A 22736-nucleotide genomic window follows, 5' to 3' on the forward strand; every position below is an offset into this window, starting at 1 on the left:
TCTTATGGTTTGGAATATACAAACGGATTACAGGATCCCATTGTTAAAAATTTCGGGAGAAAAAACCTCAAAGACAATTAGTAAATTGGATTCCACCTCGTCAAATAAGAGTTTTTATCAAATTCTAATTGCTCTTCTTTGTTACCAACAATCCACAAAGATAGTGCCAAGTAGATTCATTAGCTTTGAATGCCCTCTATTTCAATTCTATTTGTGTAAATACAGTTTGAGATATTTGTAACAAATCTTGATATTTTTTCAAGATATTTTAGTTTAGAATTTGTATAAATACTTAATAGTTTGAAGTAATAGAGGTTGATTGTTGATTTATGAATATAATTTCTTTTGCATATTGTAATTTTTCAAAGTGGTTGGAGCATCAATGATACAGGGACATTTTCACAAGATTCATGTGCTGTACAAAATGGTGATGTGTTTCTTCAGTTTGTGTGTTTAAACATTGTTTCCCTTTCTCTATTATTTCTAAGAATATCAATTACTTAACATAAATTGTGATGAATAGGACATGTTACATAGAGCACCCTATTCGGGCTATTAGTAATTTTCATGTTTTCTGCTGAAGTCAAAATAAGGAATTCTTAATTGCTCCTTAATTTCTACTGAATATTATATTTCTGTTACTTCACAATACATTTAAATTCTGGAAGATCCATTAGTACAATCTAGCTTGCCCTGTGAAAATCATCTAAAATTTGATGCAAATCCAGTTAAATATTTAGACTCCATAGCCCAATTTAATTATGACAATTTAATCAACCAAACAATCAAATTAAAACAATCAGTACAGTCATAACTAGCCTAGAATTTACATAAAAACAAAGCTAAATTTTACAAAGAGATCCCTCTCTGAAGCTGGCAGGGCTAGATCCCACCTTCCAAAGTGGTTTTGATGCTTTCTTGTGTGTTTACTCCCTCGACCTAAAAAATACAGAACGACAACACCGAGCATCTTCATTTCTCAAGCTGTAAAGATGACAGACGATGGATCGCTACAGAAGTGCTTGAAGGAATTGATGGAATTAGATGAAGCTAGATTTCTAGACGAGTTCCACCAGCCTGTTGAGAAAAAGAGATAGAAGGCATGGCATGACAGGTACATTAAGAAAAAATATTTCACAGCCTGAGGGAAAGTTTTATTGTATGACAAAAACTTCAAAAAGTTCCCGAGAAACTTGTATATGCATTGATTAGGCTTGTTTATAGTTGCGGAAATTAGGGAGTCTAAAGCAGTGAAGCTCGCGCAACTAGATGAAATCTTGATACCAGGATGGGTGAATGGCTTACGCCTAAAGCCTTTCCACAAACACAAAACCCAATTTTCTAATTGATGGGGTCTCTAAAAAGGGCCCATAGGTAGGTTTAGAGTTAGTAGGAATAAGTCAATCAAGTAGTCAGTCCATTTATTTCTTTACTTCCAACACAATAAATCTTGCATGTTAGTTCAGTTGAGACACCTATGCCACCTCACCACAACCAACTGTGGTCGGGGAGGTCAGTCACATGTTTCATAAGTCTTATCCACTGTAATCAAAGTCTTTTTCATAATAATTAAGCAATAATCTGTCAGGTAGATTTCCGTAGAATATTTTCCTGTTATGGAAAGAATTAACTAATAAAAATCCACCACTACGGTCACATTATTACCCATCTGCTTGACTTTGTACTTTTTTGATACATCATCTGAGCTAAGTGAAACTTAGCCAGTGGTAAGTTAACATGATCAAGTCTGAATATGAAATTTTTTTGTAGTAATTAGTTAGCGAGTCTAGTTAGAAATGTCGTGTCGAAGCTGGTATACTTAATTTGCATGGCTATGTAGGAAGTTTCAAAATTTCCAACTCAGGTGATAGAATTGTTCGAGTCTTGGTTTGAATATCAACAACATCACCCAAGCATTCACTATCAACCTCCTATATCTATTGTTTATCAAAGACGCAACAAAATGACAAAGATAATCTCAGTTCTTGAAGATAAATTAGATGAGCGAATTATTGTTTTGGAAACATTATATGGGAAATATGACAAGGTGACGCTAGTCGACAACGACCTCTCATATTACTTCTAGTTCCCAGTGCTCGAGAGAGATGTATATAGAGAATAAGCTACGAAGGGTGATGGCACCAAGGTGACAAAGATAAAGGTAGCATTTTGGGGACTTCAGTGGTCGGCATTAATCAATTTGAGGAGTCTACTAGTCTTCAAAACATCTTTTTATACAATGCAATGCACTAAGCTTCTAGTGAGCAGGGTGCATGGTGGTTCGCTCTTGTTAGACAAGGAATATACAATCCATGTGGATGAGATCCAGCACCTCACCAGATTATCAGGAACAGGAAATGTAGTCTCAACAATGTTCCAAGCAAGGATGAAGCGAGCCAAGAAAGAGGGAGACAATGACTATTATGGTAAGTATAACACGAAGCATGACAGCAAGGGTGCCAAGATAGATTTAATCAACAAAGACCATATTAGATTCGCCTGCTATATCATTTTCGAGAAAGTGATGGTACATTTCTCCAAGAATGAGAGTACTTTGGAAACCATATCAGTTGTGGAACACTGTTCTGAAGGGGTTTCACTCAATTGGTTTGTGTTCCTGCTAAATGAGATATTTGAAGCATGTGAGGATGTCTACAGATGAAGCACAAATTTCATTTCTGGGTATTTGACCATGACCATGGCGATGTGGAAATGGTGCTCGCCAACAAGGATGGACTTGGCAGAAATCAAAGATGAACAATCACTGGCGCTCAAATACACGCCTTGGAGAAAATCTAGGAATCAAGGCAGCCTTTAGTGATTGGTACAAGAAGATGCTCAGGACCGTACGGGTAGCGGAAAGAATCCCCAAGGGGTTGTTTGATAACTACTCACAAGAAATCAGGTTTGGGGTGATGCATGGCCAAACTTACCTCATGCCATAATGTGTCCACTGTGAGAATTTTCAAATGAGTCCGCAAAAGTTTACATTAGCAGAAGAGTCAGTCCACACGGAGGTTAGGTCATGGCTAGGGGTCGTATGCGAAATTAAATATGACCAATAAAAATATTTGTTCTGGGCCATGCAACCGCAACCGCAACCTCTAACAAGCGATGGAGCCGGGAGTGGCAAGATGAGGGGGGCGGAGGAGGACTTGCAGTCGACAGTCTTTCAAATGCAGCAACAAATGAGTTCCCTTTAGTAGACCCTTACCATATTCACGGTTTCATCAGCTACAAATCCCTAGTCTGTTTATTTTTAAGGGTTTACTTTGTTCAATCCAATCATTACTACTCCCCTAGCTATGGTTATCCCCCTTCGCAGCCCTCATTCTTAGTGAAAGCCAACAATCCCCAAGCCCAAGAAACCCAAAAGTACCAAGGCTTCAACGACTAGGAAGTAAAAGACCATGTCTGTCGTCCTGTCGTTGACCTCACCGATGATGAACTCCAGTCAGTGTCAGCCTCCCTAATCATTGAAGAAACCCCACCATTCACCTCTATTGTTTCACCCGGGTCACAGTGTCCATCCCCTCATACAGCTTCTACCTCTTAGACCCTATTTGACACCATCCACCCAGGCACCCGCATAGCCACCAAAGAAATGGAAGTTGATTCGGTTGTCCATTCCACCATGTTCCTCTATGGGGGTGAAGGCCAAAATATTTTCCAAACATCAATGATATCCCTATTTCTAGGGTTGGGCCCACTCCCAGGCAAGGAGCCACTCGCCTCACGACCACCCTCCATCGAGATCGAACTATTTTAGACCTTGTTTCCGATAAATTTCCTAGTTATTCTAGACCCGATCATTATTCCTCCCATTCCTCAATTTGTTGAAACCACATAGCCTGCAACCTCCCCCCAAGGCCACTTTGAAAAATCTATTGCTAGCAGCCAACCCCTGCAAAGAAGTTTCCTGGACCCATTCGCAATGCAACCCGCGAACCTTCAGCACTGGTCCTCTACACAGTTGTTCAAGTTTATCTAATAGGTAGCATAGAGGGCTAAAAAGATCCATAACGACCTTATTACCATGCACGAGTAGCAGAAGAAACAACTTGTCACTATTACAACGGAGCGAGATCAGCTCCGGTAGACCAATCAAGAGTTGCAATCACAAGTCACGCAGGTGACATCAAAACTATGAGCCCTTTGGCCAACTGTGTCTAATTTAGTCATTGAAGCCCCTGAGGATTTTTCAACGTGCACACTGGTCAATTGTTGCGACCACATTTAGGTAGCATGCATAGGCCTTGTGGCTACCAACAAGGAGCTGAAGAAGAGTTTAGATGTTGTTAGATAGATCGAGTGAAAATTTCGACAAGAAAAGTATCCCACATCCCTATCTCACATGACCACCCTAATTTTCAAACATTTCCATTGATCATAGAATCACATTTAATCATAATTCCTGTTCATTTTCAACCAATAAGTTTTACGTAAAATGCCTCATGGGAAAAAAAATGACTTTCTCTCCTCTATGTTATAGTATTTGTGGATTCATAAAGACCTTCCTCCTTTGGTTGAGCTTGCTTTGCCTTCTTACCTACATTGTATCTGCATATTCCATTGTCATACCTTCTTCGACCCACTTTACTCTTTGCGATTTAGTAGTTCTACGCATCTATGTCCTATGTCCTTGGTTTCCTCTAGATCTTGTAATAAACAACAATGACAATAATTTTTAGTACACCAATAAAATCCAATTATTCACAATGAAAACAATAAGTGTAGGGTAAAAATTATTGGTAGAATATATTTTGAATAGAGTATAGTTTGTCCTTACAACATAAATATTAATTGAGATTAACATTTTCCCCATGTAACACACTTTACCACTAGTGTGTATATCAATTTTGTTCATTCCTCATTTATAAATTAGTTTTTGCAATCATTTTAGAGCTAATTAAATTACTCTATAGTGAATGTAGTGGATTATTGAAATATTATACTGAATGTATTCTATCAATATTTTATTTTATTTGAGAATAATGTTGTATTCTTATAACATTTCTATGTCTAATTTTTTATGGAAAAAAATAACTTGGTGGCACTAGACTAGGCCCCATTTGCTCTGACTTTTGTGCCTCAACGGGGGCACATTATTTGACTTGATTTGGCACTAAAGTCGATGATGGGCGAGTCAAAATTTAAAAATTCCCGCAAGCCAAAACTTCGAAATTAAATACCCGCCATCTTTTGAACTAAAAAAAAAACAGATTGTTACTTTCTCCTCTAAGAATTTTTTTCACCATTGATAGGCGCGGACCTAGAAAGAAAAAAATAGACTCCTCTAATCCCACCTATGTCTCGATCCAAGAGCTTCAAAGTCCACCTATTCTATTGCAACTCGAAAATTTCGATATTGCCTTCTTTTGCTTGGAATCGTGGCGGAAATTTGAACACTGCAAAAAGAATTTGACGAATTTTGGTGATCTTTAGTGGATTCTAAAGGACCGTAAGGATTCAGACAAAGCTTATACAATATTTTTATTTTTATCCCTTTTTGGTCCAAAAATTAGAGCTGTAGAGTAAGGAATTTTCAGTTTCGTGAATAGAGGGTGGATTTTGGGTTAAATTGTGGTGTATTTATTCATGTAAATTTGGTGCAGAATGGTGTGATTATCGTAAAGTTTTACTAAAAATTTAGGCAGATTGTGTGTATGTGATGCCTGAATTGCTTACCTTGGCTCGAATTGTTTCCCTTCACGCAGTGTGATCTCATTCCTTGCATGTTATTTGCCTTGGCTCACCTCCATGGACAATATTTGATAGCCCAACCTCAAAATGTCGAGCAGAGGGAAGGGAGCAGAAAATGAATAAAATAGGTAAGTCATTGTGAAATTGTAGATGTGTAATTGTTTAAATTCTTTCTTTGATTTTTAGTTTTTTTTATTCCAATATTTAAAAATTTAATATTATTTTATATATCTAGGGACATGATATTGACCAGGAGAAAGAGGCCTTGGATTCGATATCAGGGATGGAGGCAGTTAATAGACTTCATGGTGTGGACTTGAAAATGCTTGCCAGATACATAGAAAAATTATCAACTAAAACCATTGAAACATTGTGAGCACATAAACCATTTCAAAGGGAATCAATTGATTTCCTAACCACTCCTAGATCAAGCAGAAGATCAAGAAGGAAATCATTAAGCATAACCACTAAGAATTTGGAACAAGAGATGAAGACTTTTGATGCCAAATCTAGTCTTGGGACACAAATCCATTCTTCTACTATGCCACATTATGAATCTTGCATTAGTAGTTATGATACAAGGATAAAATATGACTTGGTTTCAGGAGAAATCCATAGATTGGATGCTAGGAAATTTTTTATGAATAGGTTGAAGGAATGATGCTTTCAATGGTTCAAAGACCATCTCCATTTTCCATTCTCAAAGATATTGTTCCATGCACAAAAAACAGTGATTCATGGCATGGAGACTGGATTTGGCATAGGTTGGTTCGTAAAAAAGGTTAAACTACAACTTTCATAGAACTGCAAGAGATTTAGGTGAAATCAAACAAAGAAGATAAAAAAAATCCCACCTGAGAAAAGGCTCAAAAGAAGGCCAGTTGATGTAAGTATAAAAGTATGGAAAGAACTTGTAAAAATGTATGAGAAGTTGGATGAATGCAAGAAGTCCGGTGAGGAGAGTACCCAAGTATTTCATTTTTCTCATAATATTATATCAAATTTCTTAAACATTTTTATATTTTATTTTTTCATAGTTAAATTCAATTAATATATGTTTCAAGACAAGGCCTCCAAGGCTAGCATTGCAAAATGAAGTGCTATGTATCATAGTGGCCATAAAGGTCTATAGGAGTTGATTTGTACTTTTGTAAGTATATTTAATATGTGAAATAGTTTTCTTTTTATTTCCTAGAAAAAATAAATGATTGCATATTAATTAGTTTAACTAGTCCATGTGCCATGTTTTGACAAGAGGACAAATATGGTCATCATCCAACACACTTCGAAAAGGACATGTTACAAAACAAAAAGTGGACTGACTTTGTTATCTGGATGGAGAACGAGGTATCAATAGTTGACTTTCAATAAGTTAGTTGGATATTGTTGTGTTTATATGTCAATTTGCATTTATTGCAACATAGAGTAGATGCAACATACCCTTGTTTGAAATATTTAGCCAATGAAAATTGTTGTACATTTTAATTGTAAAATTGGTTGGAAGATGGTTGGAACATGATAGGATAAATGGCATCCTCCTATATTAATATATCAGTGGAATTTTTCCCACTTTATCGATGGAATGTTTCATGTTACCACACAATCTAGTAGGGCCCTAAGGAAGGCAAAACCGAAGGGACAACTACTATATTAAGTGACAACAATGGGACAATGACCCATTGTTACTTTAGTAAAGGTCCCCTACTCTTTACAGACTTTCACTTATGTGGGGAGTCTTGATGGGAAGAGAATCACTTAGAATGGATATATCAATGATTTAGGTATGAAATGATTCTACCATGCCCATTCAAGGAGAGACATAGAAATCGCTCAATGCTTCAAGGAATCTAACACACTATCCAAGAAAAACTTTTAGATGGAGAGACCAAGCCTTAGGGTTTTATATATGATGATGATAATAGGTATTCCTAAGGACAAGACTCTAGGAGGTGAGGTCAGACCTCTCAAATAATATCTATGTGATGATTTAGCACTTCCAAAGGATCTTCGCTCTCTTTAAGAGACTTAATAAATACTTGGGCTAGACCTAGGGTTTTATGAATAATCATGGGAAGAAATGCTTCCAAGGTACTCACAAGGTTAATGGAGGAGAAAGGGTTTCTTGAGATTTATTTGAATGAATACTAGGCTCACACAACTCTCAAAGAAGTCCCCAAGGTGAGAGAGAAAGACTTAGGTTTTCCCTTTTAGAGTAGCACCTAGGGCAAGAGATTTTATGGATGAAACTCAGGTGAATGCTCACCAAACTTAGAGAATAGGTAGCCTAGTCCATGAGCTTGATGTTTACACCCACGGATTCCTAAAAAATCACCCCCCTAAAATTTCGCTTCAAGCCCTCGAACTTTTCCCTACCTCTAGGGAACCAAAATTTAGGAAGAGAAAATATGGAGAAAAAGGAGTTTGATCACCAAAATCCTTGGACTATTGCCTAGTCCTTTGGACTATGGAATCCTAGATGTGTTAGATTAGCCAAATGTTTCCTCAAGGAGGTCAAAATTTGATGCCATAGCTACCAACCTTCAAGAATTACCTACTATTAGAATATGAAGTTCCATGAAGAAAAATAACATTTCATCACATACTGCAATGTACCAATATATACTGGAATCAACCTAGTGACTTTATTATTCTCTCCAAGGAAGCTAAAAAGATTACACAATTACTCAAAGTGCCAAAACTTTGAACCATTTTCAAGTGATTCTCATGTCTTTTAAATATTACATTAAAATTAGTTACAAAGGTAACTATCAAAACATCTATAACTACTTATCTGTCTGTAACAAAAAAATCTTTTACTATGTTAGAAAAAGAAATTTTCTCATTTTTGAGAAGTTGGATGACTAGTGGAACATTGGCTTTGAGGATTGGAGCTTGGTTCCTCCATTTGATCTTTGACCAGAATAGGAGTAATCAATCTTTCACACTTCTTCCAAAGTACTTCATCTGGGAGCTTACACTGTATCATTTTTTGGAATATAACTTTCAACTTTGAAAGCTTTGTATAATTAGGCTTTGCAACAATAGTGTCTTCATCATGTTGGTAAATTTTTCATTGATGTCAATATGAGTACAAACTCTAAGTGCAAAACCCTAACCCTAGCATTGCTTGTTGAGGATGAAAACAATAGATACATGGAAAAACTCTTGTTGGCACCAGCCCTAAATCTATTTGATGAAACCCTAGGTCTATGCCCTTGCATGGCTCATTCATATGTTGAAACCCTACAGATTTTCATGCTAACCTAAAATTCCTAGAATGAATAAATGATGCCATAATCCTAATGAGTTAAAATCCCATGTGATGAAGCCCTAATCTAGTAACCCTATTTGTATGATGAAACCCTAAATATGTTCACGTTAACCTAAAAGTCCTAAAATGAATAAATGATGCCCTAATCCTAATGAGTTAAAATCCCATGTGATGAAGACCTAATATAGTAACCCTAGTCCTTGTATGCAATCCTAATGCATGAAGATCACATGCACTTACATGTCAAAATAGTGAAAATTTCTAATCGACTTGATGGTCTAATTCCATAAAAGAATTTTTTTAATAGGGTTGTTTCGAAAAAATATGCATATGATGAAAGAAAAAATGAATTTCCATTATTAGAGGTCAATCTTGAAGGGAATACTATATCAACTTATAGAGGAGGTCATAAGATTTCCAATGAGTACTCACTTGCCTCCTAATTCCTTACCGTTGAAGAGAAATCAATTTTTGAAATCAACATATGTAAATAATTGTCAAACTGTCCAAGCCAACTTGAGTAGGATCATAACCCTTGGAAAAGAGGCATATCCCTTCAGAATATGGAAAAACCACTATAAATATAGACCTAAATTCATCCATTCAAGCTTGGATTTTTCGGTGGAGACAAAACAAGAGGTAGAGAAGCACCTGCAGCCTAGAAAATCAAGGAAGACAATTTTGTAGAATTGTTTTTGGGTTAAATAGTCTCCCACATGTTCAAGCTAAGAGCAGAGAAGTTGTCGTGGTTTCCATGGTCAAAGTTTCTGTAGTTGTTGTGGTCGAAGTTGTCGTGGTTGAAGTTGTCGTGGTTGAAGTTGTCGTAGTTGTTGTGGTCGAAGTTGTTGTAGTTGTTGTGATCGAAGCTATCGTAGTTGTCGTGGTTGAAGATATCGTGGTCGAAGTTGCCATGGTTTTCGTGGTTGAATTTGTCATAGTTTTCGTGGTTGAATTTGTCATAGTTGTCGTGGTCAAAGTTGTCGCAGCTATCATGGTTGAAGTTGTTGTAGTTACCATGGTTGAAGTGTGATTTATTAGGATTGGACAAATAGAGCTTGTTGAAGTCTTCTCTTGAGAACATAATAGGGCAGAGTTCGAGAACCTTTGAAGAACTTATGAGCAGTATTTGAAGGAGTATCCTTAGGAATTCATTGAAACATAAATTGAAGGCTTTTTGGGCACTATTTAGGCTTGTTGAAGGGACATTGAATACTTGGGGTTGTGTTGAGATTGAAAGGTTATTTTGAATGTTTATTGAAAGCATTGTTGAAGACCCCTTGAAGTCAAAATTAAGAAGCTTGTTGAGGATATTTTGAAGACATATTGGGAATGAATTTTTGAATACTTAAGCCAATCTTGAAGGCACCATTGTGTTGGGTCACTAATTTTTCATTATTATTATAACTTCTTAACATCCATTTCATCCAATTCTATTGTCCTTTTATCACATTATTTATCACAATTTATCATATAATTCCATTTCATAATTATTTATGCTCTTCTGGATAAGTAATACATGTTCTCCTTTATTTTTAATAAATTGATGATTATTATGCATGATTTTTCCAATGATGGTTTATTAATTTGTTATAACATCACTCACCATTTTAGCTTCCAAGATCTCTTACAGATTGTGAATTTGATCTCCGACTCATAATCAAATATTCCAACTTAGAAATTTGTTGGGATAAAAAGTGAAAGTTTTGCATTGGAATTTGCGGGCACATAAAGAAGACTCCTAAAAATCTGAGACACAATTTTTGTGCAGAACAAACCAAATTAGTTTTTCAATGAGAATTTTTCCAAAATTCAGTTTGGATTGAGAAAAGCAAGGTACTCTGAAGGCGATTTTCTCATATTTTCAATTGTGGTCGTTTTCCAAATTTCCCATACCGCAATACCAGATTCGACTTGTTCTAGCTGAATGTTGATGGAAAGATCTTTCAGATCTAATGTTCTTTATTGAGATTATGTAATCAATCCTAAATTGTAAAGGAAATCATTTTGTAAGCAATTTAGTTGTAATTTCCCTTTGCTCTGTGTATTTAAATGAAAACAGAGATCAAAGAGGGTGGGATGAACAATTGTTGAATTAGAGGCAAAGCTAAGAACTTCATTCTGGTGTAATTTTTCTCTAAGATATTTTAATGAAAGAAGCTATCAATTGAGTTCTACATCTCTTACTTATAATATGATTTGAATTATTTTTCAAGGTATAACTGACTCTTGGGCAGTTGGGCCCACTACCTTGGACGAGGTGTTGCCTTGAACATCAAAAGTAGTTTAGTTATGTTTTTGTTTCTTTGAATTTGAATTGTTGTTACTTAAAGTAAATTTCATTTTATTCAAGTAATTTGTTGGTTGCTACATTTTCCTGATTTGTTGTTTCTTGCAATTTCTAGATTTCATTTAATTTGTTGCTCTAGATTAGCATTTGAATTATGTTGGGTGCAATAGGTTAAATTTCCAATTTTGAAAGGTGTGGTTTAATTTAGTATTGATTCAAACTATATGATTAGCATAATTCTTTTCTTGTCATTTACTTTCTACTTTTTAAATTAGTATTGTTATTCATGTCTTACATTTTATTTCTTGTTAAATGAGCTTGGTAGTGTAGAACACAATCATGTAGAACCAGTTTTAGTTCTTGGTAGTTTCTTGCATATATTTTGTTGATTGCCTTGAAATAAAAAGATGCTCCTTGGGTTGGTAATTAATGTGTAGGAGATTAGTTGTTTTTTTATTAAGAAATTTATTTTACCCAAAATTTTGGCATCATTGCTGGGGAGGCATTCAAATAGCTCTACCACACTAATATATGGTTGTAGATGCATACCTGATTTTGTGAGGGATGGATATTGAAGACGGAAGGTAAGAACCTATGCACACATCCTGGGGAACCAATGATGGGTCTATCATTAGTAGTAAAGCTTAGGTCATATAGCATGCATGATTAAAAGTAGGAACATTAGAGGAAGGAACTTGAATTTTATTTATTATTATTTCACTTAAGTGGTGATGTAAGCACCACCCATTCCACTAATCAATTGATAGGAACATTTGAAGGACGAGCCTCAAAGTAGCACATGAAGAACATCTTCTATTTTGGGAATAAATAGCATACATTGCTACTTTTGATTTTCCTATCAGAGATCTAGGAGGAGTGACACAAATGCACACCATTCCCCCATCTACTCTACCAAATTTTCATGGTTTGGCATGTTAGAGCCTAGATTTGTCTCAGGCTGAAAAGACAAGGTTCTAGGTCCACATCAAACCACGCTCAGCCTCGTAGCTAGCCCTATGAGGACAGGAGAGGGCTCTCTCCGGGTCGATCTCGGAAAAAGACAAGCGATGGGGCTCGAGATGACTGAAATAAAAGCTAATTTTAGGCTATGTATAAAGTACAAAGGATTTGATTTAAGTTTTTGAGGGTTTTGTTGGAAAAAAGGGAAAGACAAATTTGGGTCCGGGGATGAGGCACAGTTTCTGCAGAGTTCTGATTGGGGCAAGGAAGGCAATCGTTTTGATGCTTTAAAGTGAGTGCATGGATAGATCGGACTGGTGAGGAGCTAAGGAGAGCAAGAGAGTCTCAATAATTCTCCTTAAACAGATGAAAACATGGAAATTTAAACAAATTCAAAGGCAGAGCATAACGGTTAATGGATTCCACCTTAATCACTCATTTGTTCAAATTCAGAAGAAAAAAGAGAAAAATGATACACATAACACTAATGAAACTTACAATTACTTAGAGAAGCACACCATCAAAACATAAAGCCACATGGATCCCAAACAGTGCTGCAAAACCCTGGTCTTTCCTTAGCCAAAAATGCAGAGATAGAATGTACAATGATATGCTAAAGCAATCCCAAGTGTCCAACCCTGAAAATGACTTAGGAATTACATGATATAGACTAGCCCAACCCATTCCCTTGCCTCTAGGGGTCGAGCTCATCATTCTAAGAGCTGTTTCAACCAATTCTAAACAAAGCACTAAAATCTAGGCAATCAAAACAACTTGCCTCTATAAGGTAGGAAACTGATTCATTCATTAAATTCACTTTTTTGGTGAATGAATCCTCTAGAACAAGTAAATAAGTGCTAAAATTACATCCTATTTATCCAATTACATCAAGATAGATAAAAAATTACATCACAAAGCAAAACTTGTCAAACTGGCTGAATTTCTAAGCTGGAAGGTGAAAAATTGAGCAAAAATCCTTTGTGCACCGCGCCACTTTGGAGCTGATTTTGAGGCACTTCCTGAAGTCAAAATTTAGCCCAAGTGTGCTTGTTGGAAAGCCCTGCCTGTCTAATTTCCACCTTAAGTGGAATTTCTGAATTTGGATGTCATTTTCCCCTCCAAAACTTCAATCTCCCAAGATTGCTTCATGTGTGTCAAAATAGGGGCAGTGAGGTCATTTTTTGAGTGTTTTTGACCTCCTGGGGACTCAAAACTTGCCCAAAATTCTTGGACATGCACAAAAAGCCATAATTTATCATGAAAAATCCAGAAATGTGAAATTTTTGTGATTTGGAGCTCCCTAGCAAAAGCGAGCGCCACTTGGCGCGGCACATAGGGAGGAAAACCCTGTGTTAAAATTTCTGTGCGTAGTGCCTTTTTGCAGGAGACTTTTGGAGGCCTTCCCGATGTCCAAATTGGGCACAGGATAGCTCGTTAGAAAGGTATTTGAGTCTAATTTCCAAACCAATTGGAATTTATCAATTTTGAGTTCATTTTCTCTTTAAAAAATGAAATCTCCCAATACTAGTAAAAATGTGTCAAATGAGGCTGCTTAAAGGCAGAGTGCTATTGCAATCAACTTTTGAAAGTCTTCCTCAACTCCAAATTGAGCTCATGATAGCTCATTGAAAATATATTTTTGTCTTGTTATCATTTGACTCATCAAGCAAGTAATTTGGCCAACCAAGCTAGGAGAAAACTTGATTTTCCCAAGGTCACTTCGTAGGTGCATTCAGTTCTCCTGAGGCAACGGTATTTTTGACATTTATCTAAAATAATAATAGCTGTGTAAAAAGTGAAGGAGGTTTTTCTTCCTTGACCTGTTTTGGACAAAAACCTTTCTCATTTTTCCAAAATTCATCTTTTATTTCTCAGAAACATCATTTGAGTAAAACTTACCCATATGTGTGGAACAAGGGATTTGTCGAAATGAAGCGAAATGAAGGGGATAGGGGGCCTCTAAATTCTTGAGGAAATTTTGCTAGGTGGGGAGGGATGTTAGGAAGCAGGGGAAAGTTTAATTTTAGAGATTTAGTGAAGGGAAGGGGTCCAAAAAGGCAAAACACATGCCTAGCCTAGAAAATAGGGTTTGTAGCAAGAAACTAGGGTTTGAGCGAAAATGAGGAATTTGGGGGGATCTCAGTGATGGGAAGTGTTTAATAAGGTACATTAAGGAAAGGGGAAGGTGTATGAACATCAGGATACAAGTTTTGCTAATGATTTGATCATCCAAGAGAAATTAGCTTCAAAACCCTTGAGCCTTACCTAGGCGCAACTGAAGCATGAACAAGGTGCAAAATGACCCATTGGAACTTGACATGATAAAGAAAACCCTTTGAATGATGGTAGATTCAGCTGAATAGTGACATAGACCGACATTTGGACAACTTTGAAAGGATTAAAAGCAAACCCTAGACCTAATGCCTAGTGACCAAATTTTACTTGAAGACTCACTGAAATGATAAAATTTGACCTTGACACCTTAAAATCACTTTGTAAGAGCATGTTTGATCACTGGAGGAAGACTGGAAAGACTGACACTAACATGGCAAGCGAAGACCAAGATACATTCTTATCTGGGTTTGAAGTACTTTGTAGAGGATATGATTCTTGCACTAGTTATCAAAGGTTGAAAGTGTTTCCTCTTACTCTAAAAGGAGCAGCTCTCTGATGGTTCATGAGCATGGGTGGGATCTGCATTCAGACATGGGAGGACATGAAGAATTCATTCTTGGAGAAGTATCAAGACTACTGCATGGCCAATATAGATATTTTCAGTATGATACAAGGGGAATATGAAATCTTGGAGGACTATGTGGCATGATTTCGATACAACCTTCAAAATTCAAAGCACAAGCATTTGGCAAAAAGAGGCCTTGAAAACAGTCATACTCAAAGGAATGAAAGACAAACTTTTAGAACTCTTAAATCTGATAGGAAAGGTGATGTTTTTTAGCTTATTATATGATGATGTTTATGATTTATGCATAAGGTATTCAAGAGGAAGATCCGAGGCTGGTAACAATTCTAGAGAAATTTCTTCTTTTTTTTCCAAAACTGGTACAATAACAGGAGATATAGGAGCTGAAATCCATGATTTATTTGAAAATTGATTTTATTAGCTCTTTAAATTCACAATTTCATGTTTTGCAATTTAAGAAAAATTAGGATGAATTTAAAGAAGTGCTTTTCCCTCAGTGTCGAAAGAAACGTCCCATAGATAATTGCTCTTTCTTATCTATGATGGAAGTAACATATCAAAGAGATGGAGAAGCTAAAAAAATTTCACAACCATGGAAATTGTGGCCTACATGTATGCTTCAAAACACTTCCTCTCCATTTTCTTACTTGCATAATCCATTATGGAATATTTATGTGTTAGGGCAGACATGCCAATCTCAATATAACCTCCACCAATCTTGTCCACAAGCTCAGCATGACTCATCTTATGATTACATGACTACTCTCCCTCATCTTGTAGCAGAAACACATCATCCATATTCTTTACTAGCTTTTCAACAACATTTTGTTTGTCTATCGAAATCATCCACACAAACTAATCAACGACATCATCAAAATCCTCTATGCCCAACACAATTTCTTGCCCAACTCATTCCACACCCTCATAAAAATAAATCAGTACAACATGCTTACAGTGTTTAAATGAAAAATCTAGCCACCCTTCCCACCCATTCTATCTCACTTGCACCATTGCAGAAAACTTATATTGAGATTTGGAAGGTTTCAAATCAAAAAATTGCAGAAGTTATGGAATAAAATGAGGTTTCTTCTAGTCTACATCAACAAGTTGTCGAGATCAATAAGACATTAGAAACTCAAGAACTTCATGAAATGAAAACTATGGGAAATCAAGGGAGTAAAGGCTATATTGAATATTAGTTTCACTCCATCATTTGTTTGAAGCATCACTCCATATTTCAGCAATTCTTAGCACCATCATTTCAAGGGAAGTTGGCCTCTCATACTCTATTAATTATTAACATGCATTTTTCAAATTCGGGTATGTACATACTTGAGGCCTTATTTTGAAAATGGATCCACTGGAAGTAATCTTATATGTAAGCATATTTATTTTTCAAATTGAGTAGGTTAGTGTAGCAAATAAAATAAATAAGTACATAAATAAATAAATTTCTTTATATGTAAAAATAGTTGTTTTTGTTGCAACATGTCGTGAAAATTAACATCGATGATAAATATTTGAATTTATTAATGTATTTCAATGTATTATATTGAAAATAAAATTTCTACAAATACTCATATCCATTTTGATCATCAATGTGGAAAATATTGCTTGTTTATCATATTTTATAGCATGTGGGCTTGATAATTTTTTTGAAAAATTAGTCCGGATAGTCATGTTTTGAGGGACCAAATGGGAATATTTTCAAAACTTGTTTCTATAATAAGTAGAACTTAATGTATAATTTACAACCCGATTTGAATCACTCAATTTGGATTTGGAACGAAAAAATTATGACCAGAACATTAACAGGGTGTCAAGTAGGCAGCTCAGGGACAGAGTTGGTACAATCTGTTTTTGGAGGTTTAAATGAGTATATTTTGAAAACCTATTTCTATGGTATATTCTCCTATGAATCTAGTTTACAAGGCAATTTGAAGTACTCAATTTCGATATCGTATGAGAAATTTATGACCAAAACATTGACTGCCTATCGTAGATCGGCATTCTTAAAACATTGTCTTTTTTGTTGTTCATTGGCACATTTGTCCCATCAATTCTTCTTTTATTCAAAACCTGTTTCTATTGGAGATATATACATGAATATAATTTCATTTCTAATTTGAACCAGTTCAATCCGTCATCAAATGAAAAAATTATTCTTAAAATATGAACTGTTGGTATAAGCTGGGAAATAGAAAAAAACTATCTTATGCAGGTCATTCTGAGCACGTTTGACATATCATCACATGAAATTTTTAAAATTGTTTATATTTGAGATATCCCTCTTAATTCACTTTCATTTGGATTTGGAATCACACAAATCAGATGAAAAACAAATAATTTATGATTAAAACACTGCTGGTTAGTATGGTTGGCCACCTCTCTCCCGTAGGTAATAAATTAATTTTACTTTGTTATTTTTTTCCATGGATTTGTTTTATAGAGTAACTACTTGTTATCTTTTTGCATATGTCTTCGATTAGGAGAGCTCGGTCACCTCTCTTGTTCTATGATTTCATGTTTTATTGTAGGTAGACACTCGTTTTTTGTAGGTCCCAGGAAAATAAAGGAGGTAAATTTATGAATGAGTGATTCTTGAAGGCAATGATAATGAAATAAGATATTTTCATCCAAACATCTATTAAGAAATATAATACCATTGATTTTGATTCTTTCTAGGTGCCATGATCTAAAAAGAATTGATCATAAGAGCTTGTTACAAAATTGTTCTCGCTATTGCTCACCAACATGGAGAAAACAACATGAAGACTTTTTCATTACCTAATGGAATCATAACAGGAGAAATGGAGAATTGATTTCCATTTGAAGATCCAATTCATTTCTACCAAAGCATTTTTCCAAAAGATCATTTTTTTCCATTCATTCACCATTGACAGATTGTTGTTCCTAGAAACAGATTGATGCTCCCTTAGGAAACAACATTGTTACAACCAAAATCACAGATATTGTAACTTAAGTTATTTATTTATTTATTATTTTTCAATAAAGTGTTGTTTCTTTTTCTTATTTCTCTTATGTTTTTATGTTTCAGGTGTTATTTACTTCAAAGTCATAGCTTTTGTTCCTTCATCAAAATAAAAGAAGGAAGTTCTTAAGTATCATGTTGATGCTCCACATCTATCCTTTTATTGCCCAGTCTTATCAAGTATATGGTTGCCTCAGATCTCATATCAAAAAATCTTATGGTAAGTCTTGTTAGGAATGATTCACTCTTAATTCCTCATTATTTTGTAAAGTGACTATGACTGTTGGATGACTAATCCTTCTCCATGTCACCTTGCTAGGATCACCCATTGAGTTAGTTTTTGGGAGGGATTGCCACAGTCATACTTGATACTTCATGCCTACAAGCTTAAAATCGTATGGGTGGTTTCGAGGTCGTAACATGCAACAATGGTACTATTGGATAAATAATTCTCAAATCATAATTGTTTCTACCTCATTCGCAGTTTTTGTTCCCTTAAGTCACAACTATTGTTCCCTAAGACACGGTTGTTGTTTCCTTAGGTCATAGTTATTGTTCCCTTAGGTCACGGTTATTGTTCTTTTAGGTCACAGTTGTTGTTCCCTTAGGTCACGGTTGTCATTCCCTTAGGTCACAGTTGTTGTTCCCTTAGGTCACAGTTGTTATTCCCTTAGGTCAATGTTGTTGGTCCCTTAGGTTACAGTTGTTGTTCCCTCAGTTATAATTGTTGTTTCCTAGGACAAAGTTATTGTTTCTTCAATTACAATTGTTGTTAACTCTATCACAACTGTTATTACCTAAGTCATGATCATTGTTACCTCAATCACAACTATTGTTATTAGCTAATTTTCACATTTGATTCAACAATTGTAGGTCTTTCCGATTTTTTTTCTCCTTAGTGAATGGGAAATACTTTTAATGTTCTAGGTCCTCTTTGATATAATGATTGGGTAGTCAATTTATCTCTGTTTATCTATAAACATAATCTTATTTTTAAGGAATAATTATGCAAAGATGATTTAATCATGCCAACTTTCAACTTTCTTAATATGTCAAATCCCTGATCTTGCAAAATTTATGATGATGACCACAAACTTGTACTTAAATATTTCCATCACTATCCAATGAAATGTTCCTCCACCCCAATATTAACAAAGAAAAATATATTTATCAATAATGATTTCAAGGTTATTAATTTTTTAGAAGCAAAACCGCCCAAGTTGAAAATAGTTACTACAAAACCTTTTACGCCATCCTTAGCTCTTAAGGATTTGACCTGCCACCTCATCTATTAAGTAATATTTTGTTGATCAAATATAACTATAGTTGAATTTTAAACAAAAATGGTCAACTGGAGGATAGGAGGTCTCATCACAAGCCAACCTACCATGATCATATGTTCTAATAAAGTGACATACCACTATTGGTCACCAAGATAGGGCAATGGTCTTCGGTTGTAAAACTGAAGTACAAGAGCTCTCATCACAAGCTAACTTGTTCACTTTTGTTAGCTTCTGTGAATAGCATTGTTATTAACTAGTTGCCAACCCAGAACAATGATATTCAATAGACATCTAAGTAAATTGAAACATTCTTGTAACTATGTATTTATTTCCAACAGAAGGGGCACTGGCATCTCAATGGGTTAAAAAGGCATCCCTGTCGAGGCTATGGACACCTGATGGAAGTAGTGGCCATGCCTATGGTATAGAAGTTAATTCAATATTATGATATACATGGTTACCTTGTTTTCTCAAAACTAATTGTCGATAAAGCCTATTGTTGCATATATAAGGTTTGTTAGAACTCATGGTTCATGGGGTAATATTTAATCAGTTCTTAGATGATGATGGTTATGGTTTATATCTATTAATGAGTTCTAAATATAAACTTTAGATGTAAGGGATGAAACTTTTAGGATATTTGAAATTTGAAATTTTGTATCATCTAATATATCATTCCTTTATTCTACATGTTTCATATCTTTAACCAAAGATAGTTGCTTTGCCTAATCAATCACCATTTATTTGTAGCTTAACAACACTACTATTATTCCGGAGTAGAATAAAGAGGTCTAATTCTAACTATGAATGCAAAAGAATTGGTCAGATCTTGAGAAGCAAAGGTTGAGATAACTAATTCTCACCATTTTTGTGCCCATAGAAACCAAAGCTAATGGGTATAGGGAATGCATCTTTTTCTCATAATTTTTACCCTCTTTTATATTCTCTTTTTATCCATTATTATCCCATGACATTTACAACATGATTATGTCACGTTTATATAATGAGGTAATTGAGGTGATGAATTATTGATTGAGGCTACTCATGAGATGTGTTATACAAACTTTGATGACAAGGCAACTAATCAAATTGGCGGAAGGAAACCCTACTACACTTTATGATTATTTTCTTTCATCTTGCATGGCATCCACCTTGTGCATCACTTTCAGCATCATCTCAACCTACATCAACTTCAACAAATGTCAGTCCATACATGTCATTCCACATTTTTATGAAGGTAAAACTTGAGGTAAAATAGAATAAATTTTTGATTTATTAAAATTTTAGGGGAATGTTATGAAAAACCACTAAGCATTATTGGCTCATATTTTTCAACCATTATTTCTCCTTCTTTTCACGAAATCTTTCAGTTACGAAATCTTTCAGTTTGGGAGAGTTTTACTTTCATTAATCTATTTATCATGACCATGTCATTAATATTCTTTATCATCCATCGATCTCCTTATTCATTCTCAAAACCTCCCTTATTCCATGTTGTTATACACCAAGCAAATGTTTCAACAACGATTGTAGCAACCACCTCAATTTGTTTTCTAGTGTAGCATGAGGCCATGATAATTTTCCAGTTTGGGGGAGGAGTTGCTATGCATGATGGATGTTTTCTTCTTTCTTCCTCATTTAAGGCATACAATTTCATTTTTATACAGTGCATAAATTGATTCACATATATCTTTAAAACTATGAACTAGATTCTTGTGATTTTTGGATAGCAAAGTGGTATCATTAAAATGAACAATCCTAGAAAATGTCAAGCTAAACCATTTTGTAAAATTACAACAATCATGATTTGTCACCTATAACCTATTTGCTGATATCCTGAAATTTGTTCATTGGATTGCTCTAATTTTCAGAGTGGAGAATCATTAATATAGTAGAAATATTTCTGCAAAATTCAGCAATATCTAATTTGTAGTTTTTGAGAAAATGGTTAATGAAGTTTGTTGTTACTTTTATCATATTTTGCTACAACTTCATATATATATGGTTTAAAGTCTATGTGCAAATTGTTATAGCTTCACCAACATTGCTAGAATTGAACAACTATTAAAGAAGCATTTGGGGAAGAAGCCTTTTGTTCCATCAATATCATGAGCTGGAGTTAGCATTTTGATTATTGTATTACAACTTGGTTAATACAGAGGCATTGGGTTGCATGAGGACATGAAACATGTTCAATTTGGGGGAGATATTGGGTCACTAATTTTTCATTATTATTATCATTTCTTAACATCTATTTCTTCCAATTCTACTATTGTTTTATCACATTATTTATCACAGTTTATCATATAATTCCATTTCATAAATATTTATGCTCTTGTGGATAGGTAATACTTGTTCTCCTTTATTTTTAATAAATTGATGATTATTATGCATGATTTTTCCAATAATGGTTTATTAATTTGTTATAAAATCACTCACCATTTTAGCTTCCAAGATCTCTTACAGATTGTGAATTTGATCTCCAACTCATAATCAAATATTCCAACTCAGAAATTCACTGGGATAAAAAGTGACATTTTTTCATTGGATTTTTTGGTTAAACAAATAAGAATCATGAAAATTCGAGACACGAGTTTTGTGTAGAATGGACCAAAATAGTTTTTTAATGAGTAGTTTTCCAAAATTCGGTCTGGATTGAGAAAAACAAGGTTCTCTGAAGGCAATTTTCTCAGATTTTCTATTGTGGACGTTTTCCAAATTACCCCAATTGCAATACCCGATTCGACTTGTTCCAGCTAAATGTTGATGGAAAGATATTTCAAATATGATGTTCTTTATTAATATTATGTAATCAATCCTAAATTGTAATGGAAATCATTTTTTAATCAATTTAGTTTTAATTTCCCTTTGCTCTCTATGTATTTAAATGAAAACAAAGATCAAAGAGGGGAGGATGAACAATTGTTGAATTAGACACAAAGCTAAGAACTTCATTCTGGTGTAATTATTTGTCTACGTTATTTTAATGAAAGAAGTTATGAACTGAGTTCTACATCTCTTACTTTTAATCTGATTTGAATTATTTTTCAAGGCATAATTGACTCTTGGGCAGTTAGGCCCACTACATTGGATGAGTTGTTGCCTTGAACATCTAAAGTAGTTTAGTTATGTGTTTGTTTCTTTGAATTTCAATTGTTGTTACTTAAAGTAAATTTCATTTTATTCAAGTAATTTGTTGGTTGCTGCATTTTCCTGATTTGTTTTTTCTTGCAATTTCTAGATTTCACTTAATTTGTTGCTCTATATTAGCATTTGAATTTTGTTGGGTGCAATAGGTTAAATTTCCAATTCAGCAAGGTGTAGTTTAATTTAGTATTGATTCAAACTGTGTGATTAGCATAATTCTTTTCCTGTCATTTACTTTCTGCTTTTTAAATTAGTATTTTTATTCAAGTCTTAGATTTTATTTCTTGTTGAATGAGCTTGGTAGCATATAACACAGTGATGTAGAACCAGTGTTAGTTGTTGGTAGTTTCTTGTATATATTTTTTCGATTGCCTTGAAATAAAAATATGCTC

This window comes from Pinus tabuliformis, chromosome 3_2 (genome assembly GCF_031772625.1).
Source record: "Pinus tabuliformis cultivar Carrire ecotype Pingquan chromosome 3_2, CPIR1, whole genome shotgun sequence".
Lineage (NCBI taxonomy): Eukaryota > Viridiplantae > Streptophyta > Pinopsida > Pinales > Pinaceae > Pinus > Pinus tabuliformis.